This window comes from Curcuma longa, chromosome 7 (assembly GCF_044706935.1).
Source record: "Curcuma longa cultivar G26 ecotype Majalengka, Jawa Barat chromosome 7, ITB_CL_G26_1.1, whole genome shotgun sequence".
Lineage (NCBI taxonomy): Eukaryota > Viridiplantae > Streptophyta > Magnoliopsida > Zingiberales > Zingiberaceae > Curcuma > Curcuma longa.
The window spans coordinates 2,994,582-3,004,041 of NC_133867.1; positions in this window are offsets into that span (position 1 = coordinate 2,994,582).

A 9,460-nucleotide genomic window follows, 5' to 3' on the forward strand; every position below is an offset into this window, starting at 1 on the left:
AAATCGAGAAAGTACAGTTGGTTACGACGCGGTTTTACTCCTCTCACACTTACTAACTTTAATATTATCTTCCCTTTCTTATTTACATGTAACATTTAATATATTCTCTTTCTTTTCTCTTTTGCATTTAACATCATTTTTCTATTTTCTTTCCTCACAAATTAAATTAAACTTTAATGGCATAGGTAATTTTCTAAATTTATTTATTTTTATTTTTAAAATAGTTTTTAGAAATCAACATTACAATATCAACATCGTTGTGGTGTTGATTTTCGAAGAGCAACACTACAGTATTCTAAAAGTTTTAAATCATTTTGAGCACTATTGGGAAAGCTTTAAAACGATAAATGAATGTTTATTTGAGCACAAGTTCATCTAATAAACTTATAGGAGTTGGAATGAGTGTGATCGAAGTTCTCTAAGTTCATCAATAAGTTTTGATTAAAATCCATTGATTGACCTAGGGAACTCAGATATCTAAAAACTTGCAATGAAATGGAAGATGTGAGTGTGTAGAAGCGAGATATGGTAAGAAACCCTGATTTTGAGTCTCTTGTACGAAGTTATAGCTCTGTGCCAATTAACATAAAATCTGAAATTTCATAAACCTTTTGAACAATGTTGGGAATCATTTACAATGACAACAAAGGGCACCTTTGGACTCTAGTATATTGCAAAAACCTACAGGAGTTGGAATGAATCTAATCGGATCTCTCTAACTCTATCAATGAGTTTTAATCAAAATTCATTGATGAACATAGACAACTTAATTTTTAAAATTTTGTAATGATATGAAAGTGTAGAGTGTGTAAAATGTAAATATGGTGTCCAATCTTGATCTTAATACATATATGCAAAGTTATGATCGTGTGCCAACTAGCACAGATTGTGATGTTGGTTTCCGAAGACTCGTAGCACAATGGTGTTGATCTTAAAAAACCAGCATCACAGTGTTGATTTTAATCATACACCGTGGTGTTGATTCCGAAAATCAACACCACTATGATGTTGATTTTCAAAGACCATGTCCCCGAGGCAATGGTGCAACGGTAGGACATCCAGGTTGTGACCCAGGGACTCGCGGTTCGATCCCCAGCTACGGCGTATTTGCAAGAATTTTCTTCCAAATGGGGAACGCAATCAAAGGATGTTGAGCATCTGGATTGACCACCGTATGTGCTTCCCGATTTACCCTGGTGGTCGGTGGGAAACTTTCGTGGGACCGAACCGGCCACCCCTAGGGATTGAGTCCATGAGACTGACTGGGATTTATCATTTTTTTCAAAGACCATCACTACTATGTTGCTGATTTTCAAAAACCAGCACCTTAGTACTAGTTCTGATCATACACTATGGTGTTGGTTTTCGAAGACCAACACCAATGTGGTGCTAGTATTCGAAAATCAATATTACAGTATTCTAAAAGTTATAAATTATTTTGAGTACTGTTGGGAGAGCCTTAAAATAGCAAACGAGAGTTTATTTGGACTCAAGTTCACCTAATAAACTCATAAGAGTTAAAATGAGTACGATCAAAGCTTTTTAGGTCTATCAATAAGTTTTGATCAAAACTCATTGATGGACTTAGGAGATTCATATTTCTAAAAAGTTGCAACGAGATGGAAGAGGTGAGTGTGTAGAAAGGAGATATGGTGAAAAATATTGTCCTGAATCTCCTACACAAAGTTATAGGTACATGTCAATTGACATAAATTCTAAAACTTTTTAGACCTTTTTAGCAATGATGAGAATCCTTTACGATGATAACAAAGGACACCCTTGGACTTTTAAACACTACAGAAACCTAAATAAGTTAAAATGAGCCTGATCAGAGCTCTCTAAGTTTCATTAATGAGTTTTGACAAAAATCTATTAATAGACATAGGAGACTTGGATTTTTGAAAACTTACAATGAGATGGGAGAGATTAGTGTGTAGGAGGTATATATGATGTCCATGTTTGATTTTGACATTCCTACGATAAGTTATGTGTATGTGTCAAATGTCTACTTCCAGATGCTATAATTTTTTACTCGGGTATCAGAATGGGATGTTCTACACGTCAAATTGAAGCTCGTTCAGATATCTACATTTATTACTAAGGTGGAACCCCATAACAGGCCATGTTTTCCCTCAAAAATATTGTTTAAGGCCTTTTCGGAGGTTCAAAAGAAATTTTATCCTTTTATATTAATTTTTACTCATAACTTATTGTAGGGATGTCAGAATCAGTCATAAACATCATAAATATATTCACTGTACTACTCTCTTCCATTTCATGACAAATTTTCGAAAATCCAAATACCTTGGTCCATCAATGAGTTTTAATTAAATTCCATTGATGAACATAGACAGCTCCGATCGAATCCATTCTAAGTACTACAGTTTTTGAAGTTTCTTGAAGTCTATATATGCCCAAAGATATCAATTTGAAGTTATTAACAAAAGTGATTAGAATGTCTAAAACTTTAAGGCAATTAATATATACACATAACTTATCTTAAGGACATCAGAACCAAAATAAGATATCATACATAACTTCACTCCACTATTCTCTTCAATTACATGTTAACTTTCATAAATCTAAATCGTCAAGGTTCATTAATGAGTTTCGATCAAAACTCAGTGATGGACCTAGAGCTTCGATCAAACTCATTCCAATTATTATGAGTTTATTAGGTGAACATAAGTCCAAATAAGCTCCCTTTTATTATTTTAAGATCCTCCTAATAGTGTTCAAAATGATTTAAAACTTTTATAATACTATGTTGTTGGCTTTTGAAGACTAGCGTCACGGTGGTGCTGGTCTTCAAAAATCAACACCATAGTTTGTACTAGTTGATACATGATTATAACTTTGCTTATGTGTATTAGGATTAAGATTGGACATCATATATACCTTTTACACACTCATATCTTCCATCTCATTATAAAATTTCAATAATCCAAGTTTTTTAGATCCATCAATGAATTTAGATTAAAACCATTGATAGAGTTAGAGAGCTCTTATTGGGTTCATTCCAACTCTTATAGGTTTCTGCAGTGACTTGGAGTCCAAGGGCACCCTATGTTATTATCGTAAATGATTTCTAATATTGTTTAAAAAGTTTAGAAAATTTCAGACTTGTGTCAATTGACACGAACATATAACTTTGTACAAGAGACTCAAGACCAGGATTTCTTATTGCATCTCCCTTCAATACACTCATATCTTCCATCTCATTGTAAGTTTGCATAAATCTAAAAAAAATAATAAATCTCAGTCAGTCTCATGGACTCAATCCCTGGGGGTGGCCGGTCCGGTCCCACGGAAGTTTCCCACCGACCACCAGGATAAATCGGGAAGAGCATACGACAGCCAATCCAGATGCCCAGTATCCTTTGATTGCGTTCCCCATTTGGAAGAAAATTCTTGCAAATACACCGTAGCTGTGGATCGAACCGCGGATCCCTGGGTCACAACCCGGATATTCTACCGTTGCACCATTGCCCCGGGGACTAAAACTGTAGTGGATAAACTTTTTATAGTGACTGGCCCCACCGCCGAAATGGCCCCATATCAGAAAACCCTTTAAGGGATTTTTTGGAGATACGGTACCACTACGTTGATAAGAGCATACTGCCTCAACAGCACCTCAGCCAACAAATACATGTTGCTAAGACTTGAATCGCACAGTACCTCAGTCAATAAATACATGTTGCGTAAATCTAAGTCTCTTAGGTTCATCAATGAGTTTTGATTAAAACTTATTGATGGACCTAGAGAGCTCCGATCAGACTCATTTTAACTCCTATGGATTTATTATGTGAACTTGAGTCCAAATAAACTCTCGTTTACTATTTTAAAGCTCTTCCAACCATGCTCAAACGATTTAAAACTTTCAAAACACTATGATGTTGATTTTCGAAAACCAACACCACTACGATATTAGTATCTAAGTTATGGCACTGGTTTTTGAAGACCAGCACTAAAGTAATTTTTTATTCTTTTTATTATTATTTTTATTAATAAAATCAACTTTTTTTAATTTTATTTTTTTATAATTAGATATTGAAATATGAAAGATATTAAAAATAAATTTTTAATATTTTATTAATTTTCTTTTATATTTTTAAAATTTTTATTAAAGTTTTAAAATTTAAAATAAAAAATAAATTTAAAAAATTATCTACGTTGATTAAAGTTTAAATTAAAATTTAATTTAATTTAAGAGAAAAAAGAAGAGAGAAATTTTATAATAAGATCGTACATCAACCTTGGGCGCCTCACACTATCAGTCGACAGTCATATATAGAGAGGTAAATCAAGTACACAATAGAATCATCAAAGGGAGGACTTACTTTTAGGGTGGTGAGACTCGAGGAATCAACTTTTGTCCGATCTTATAAATCTACCTCTTATGAACTGACTGCACTAAGTCCTGGGGTAAAAGAGAAGAGAGAAATAGTACTATATGCAAAGGAGAAAATAAAGAGAAGATATTAAATGTTGCATACAAATGAGAGAGAAATTAAAGAAAAAAAAAATTAGTAAGTATTAGAGGGGTAAAACGAGATCAAGTGCTTCTTTTGATGAGAAATATAAAACTTCGATGATTCGTCTTTTAGTGACTCTCAAACGTGAATTGCGCCCTTTGAGAATTTGCTATTTAATTTTTGTTATATTTATTGGGTTTGTAAGAATATCCAATTTCACGCATCAATTAAATAGTTTTAAATATAATATTTTATTTATTTGAAAAATATTTACGTGATAATTTGTTTTGAAGACGATCGATCCACTCCTCTTTCTCTTTGCACCGTAAAGTAAACTCTACGAAGATGAGATGAAATGAGACACAAACAAAGTATAGCACTATAGCAGCCATCTCATCTCAATGAAATTATAGACTCCTCTTTCTCTTTGCACCATAAACTCCTACACAATTATAGTAGTCATCTTTAATTAATATTAGTTGTTCCGATTAATACACTGTGGATGATCAAGTCATCAGTTCATGAACCGTTAAAATGCATGCTCCTCATAGATAATCATCCAGAGAGATGAAGAGATTTGAAAAGTACTTAAACAGAGAGTTAGAATGACACTGGAGGTGGGTCCTGACAAGCCTCTCTGACACTTAATTTAGGATTTTGCATGAGAAAGGAATCTAACGGCTTTAGAAAATTGAGGTTGATGTGTGCATACTTGTGCCCATAGGTATGGACAACCTTTTATAGAGTTGATCGCCGAAATATTAGCGTCCGTTTAGGAAATATTTCGAGATATCCGTTTTAGTTTTAGAAAGTTTCTGATCGTCCGTGTCTTTTAGAGATATTTTTCTATTTTTCAGGAAGAAACCGTCTTAGCCTCCCCTGATTGTGCAGCCCGACCAACTCTTGAGATTAAGTAGGCTTTGAGGTCGAGAATCGAGGCCGAGATGGGTTTGGCGGGTGATGTCGAGTGAGCGTTGAGATCGAAACTCGAGGTCGAGGTTTAAGGTCGGCTCGTGATGCCAAGTAAGTGCCGAGGCTGGAGTTCGAGGTCATAACTCGAAACCTAGATGAGGTCGGCATGTGATATCGGACAAGTGCCGAGATCAGAAATCGAGGTTGAGACTCGAGACTTCGAGATCGAGATGGGGTCGACGCGTGATGCCGAGTGAGTGCCGAAATCGGAACTCAAGGTCAAGACTCGAAGCCAAGATGGGGTCAGCGCGTAATGCCGAGTGAGCGCTGAGACCAGAACCCGAGGTCGAGATTTGAGATTGACGTTGTGATGCCAAGATAATGCCGAGGCTGGAGCTCGAAGTCGGGACTCGAGGTCAAGATGAGGTCAACTCGTGATGTCGAGCCAATGCCGAGGATGGAGCTTAAGGTCGGGACTCGAGGTCGAGATTAGGTTAGCTCGTGATTTCGAGAAAGTGTCGAGGCTGAAGTTCAAGGTCGTGACTCGAAGCTGAGATGAGGTCGACGCTTGATGCCGAGCAAGTGCTGAGACTAAAACTTGAGGTCTAAACTCAAGGTTGAGATGAGATCAACGCGTGATGCTGAATGAGTGTTGAGATTGGAACTCGAGGTCGAAACTCGAGGCCGAGATGGGGTCGGCGTGTGATGTCGAGTGAGCATCGGGACGAAAACTCAAGGTCGAGACTTGAGGCCGAGATGAAATCGATACGTGATGCCAAGCCAATGCCGAGGTTGGAGCTCGAGGTTGAGATTCAAGGCCGAGATGAGGTTGACTCGTGATGTCAAATAAGTGCCGAGGCTGAAACTCGAGATCGAAACTCGAGGCCAAGTTGGTATCGGTGCATGATACTGAGCGGTTGCAGAGGTTAGACCTTAGACCTCATTTTTCCTAATGATTCTTCTCCTTCCTGTTTCTTAGCCACGTGTTGTTCAAGCAGCAACCACGTGCTGGTTCCGAGACTCCACCATATTACAAGCCTGTCCGATTAGTCTAGGTGACAGAAACGTAGTCCGACTGAATGAACTGTACTAAGTTATTAAGATACTTTGATGAGATGTCATCGCTCTACCACATCATTAATCAATATTATATTATATTAATTATGAATCATAATTATTACATAATATTATATATATATATATATTATCAACATTGATCATTTTATAATTAACGACATTTATTTATTTTTAATTCAACAATGCCAATTAGGACAAATCTAAGATAAGTTTGGTCAGTATTCTTAGATCGGGTCAACATTAGGGTTTTGCCTTTAAGAATTTAAGATGGCTCGAGCCTTTCCTTTTGAGCACGATCGATTGACATACCTTTGTGGTCGTCGAGTAGCTTCTAGATAGTTCTAGTTAGATTAAATAATTTTGTTGGTAGTTCATAGATTAGTTCAGCAGCCAAATCTGACCATTAATTAAATAATTAATTAATCATACCTTCCATTTAATACCCACCACCAAACATAACATGTTCCAGCTGGCACCAGCCTCAGCAGTCGACTCTATTATACGTTCGTCCATATGTTTTATGCGACAGATTCAAGATATTTATTAATTAATATTAAAAGGCTGTTCAACGTTAGATTCCACATATGAGATTAGATTGGATTATTGTTATTTAGTTCTCGTGCGCAGTTTATTCCGGGATATAGTTGAATTAATTATAATGAATTAAAATTATTAAAATAGATAGGGGTCAAATTTTAACAAAATTGAGATAATGCTCTTCTTCATCATGATTAATTGTAACTTCTCGATTTACTTCCTCATAGATGGTCGTAAGACCTACCGTGTGGGCCGCTGTGGTGACGAATTGTACCTTTTATTGAAAAAAAGTACCTAATTAATTTAGTTACGATGAAACAGACTTATTGAAGTAGGCAAAAGTCGAATATCAACAAAACCAAGATAATATTCTCTTCCGTCGTGATCAATTGTAATTTTTCGATTTATCTTTTCACAAATAGTCATGAGATCGAACGTGTAAAACCGTTAGAATAACGGATTCCACCTTTTGTTGAAGTTCGTAGTTTTATTGCCCCAGACATGATTGAGTTGGTTATTATGAATATATTTATTAAATGGACAAGGGGTGAATCTTCATTGAGATAATGTTCTTCTTTATAGTAGTCAACTATAATTTCTTGATTTTTTCCTTATAAATAATGATAGAATCGATGGTGTGAAATTGCTAAATGATAGATTTCTTTTTTTTTTATTAAAATAGTATGTAATTTTATTTCATATTATAAAAATTTATTTTCACTATTCGAATTTACGATCGTGAGATCAAAGCCGTCTCAATAATTTATAAGGCCTTAGATAGAAAACAAATTTAAGACCTTAATATATTTGTTAAAATATATTTTTATATAAAATATTATTAAGGACATCTAATTTTATTAGTAAATTTAAAAGGATAATTTCGCAGATTTTAAAAGATTTTTTCGTAATTAAAAATCGTAATCAATTAAGTCCCACATAAATAATTTTATCTGAAGTCAAATCTTACTTATTTATTACTAAAATTTAAAAAATAAGAATACTTTTATGTTAAATTTTCAAGAATATTTGATTAAAAAATAATACATTTATCTAATGAATATTTTAAATTAAATAAATTAAATTAAATTTCATTAATAAAATATTTAAAATACTAATTGATTTGACAACGATTAATAAATTATTGTAAGACTATTAATATATATTTTAATTGTTATTTTAAAAAATTGTTGATTAAGTTTAACTTAGATGAAGGAAAGTTCAGACGTGTATAATAAATTTTTCTTCGAGATCTCGCGTTGGAGTTTTATGTATCGAATTATATAGAGGGCATGGCAAAAGATTTGGGGCAATAAAAACCACTTCATATAAAGGGAAGCCTCATCCCCCACATGTCAGAATAGCCAAACAAAAACACCTCAATTTAAGGAAGAAGAGCTGCAGATGCTATGCCTGTGGTGAAGAAGGTCACTACGCATCTGAATGCAAAAATCCAAAGAAGTTAATGCACCGGGCAACGCCCACTCTGGCTCCCCAGCTTCGATCAAGAATTTGGCTCATTTTTCTCAAGGGATCATAACCTTTCAAATAATTGTTGCATTTATATTACCAGTTTAGAGTATATGAAAAGCTATTCGACTTATCCTGGGTTCAGGAAAACAGAATCTTAATAAGGTAAAAATAAACCCTTACCTCAGGGGCCAAGACCCTAGAGATTTCACCCCAGTGTTTCCATAAGAAAACCTGGCTCTGATACCAAAATATTACAACAAGCGGAAATTACACAAGGACCTTGTCAACTACTCGTGATCTCGGACTGAGACACTTTCGAAGACAATTTACTCAAACTCAAACTCTTAGCTTGTTTACAAGAGATGTAATAATTCAATAATTTACTTGAAATATAGTATATTTACAATCTTTACTTCTCTAATTTATTATTGAATATGTTCACGGATAATATTATTAATTTCAAAATTTACCATTAGTATTTTTTTATTTTTTTAAGGAAGGAAAAAATAATACCTAAATTAAAAACTAAGATTAATCAGTTATTTTTTGCATGACTCCAAAAATATAAATGTTAACAAGGATCATAGGGAAATGCAATTCATTCTTTAAGCAACTGCAAGACTTTTGGCGGTATTATTATAATAAATAACGATTAAATTTTGACGAAATCAAGAAAAATATTTTTTATAATAATTAATTATAATTTTTTAATTTATTTTTTCATAGATAAAACCATTATAAAATTCTACCGTTGTTACCCTTGTAAGACTCGCTTCTTCGTGAAAATGATGAAAACTGAGGGGGTAAAATGAATATATTTTTCCCCTATTGAATAAAACAAATGGCGCATGAATGGACGAGTTCCAGTGCGTCGCCCTCTTATCGTGCTCCAGCGGCACCGACGAGCCGACAGCCACCCTCGTTGCCATTATTTTAAGCCTTATGCTCCTTCCAGTCGTTTTCTAGTTACTGGCTTTTGTGTGCGCTGT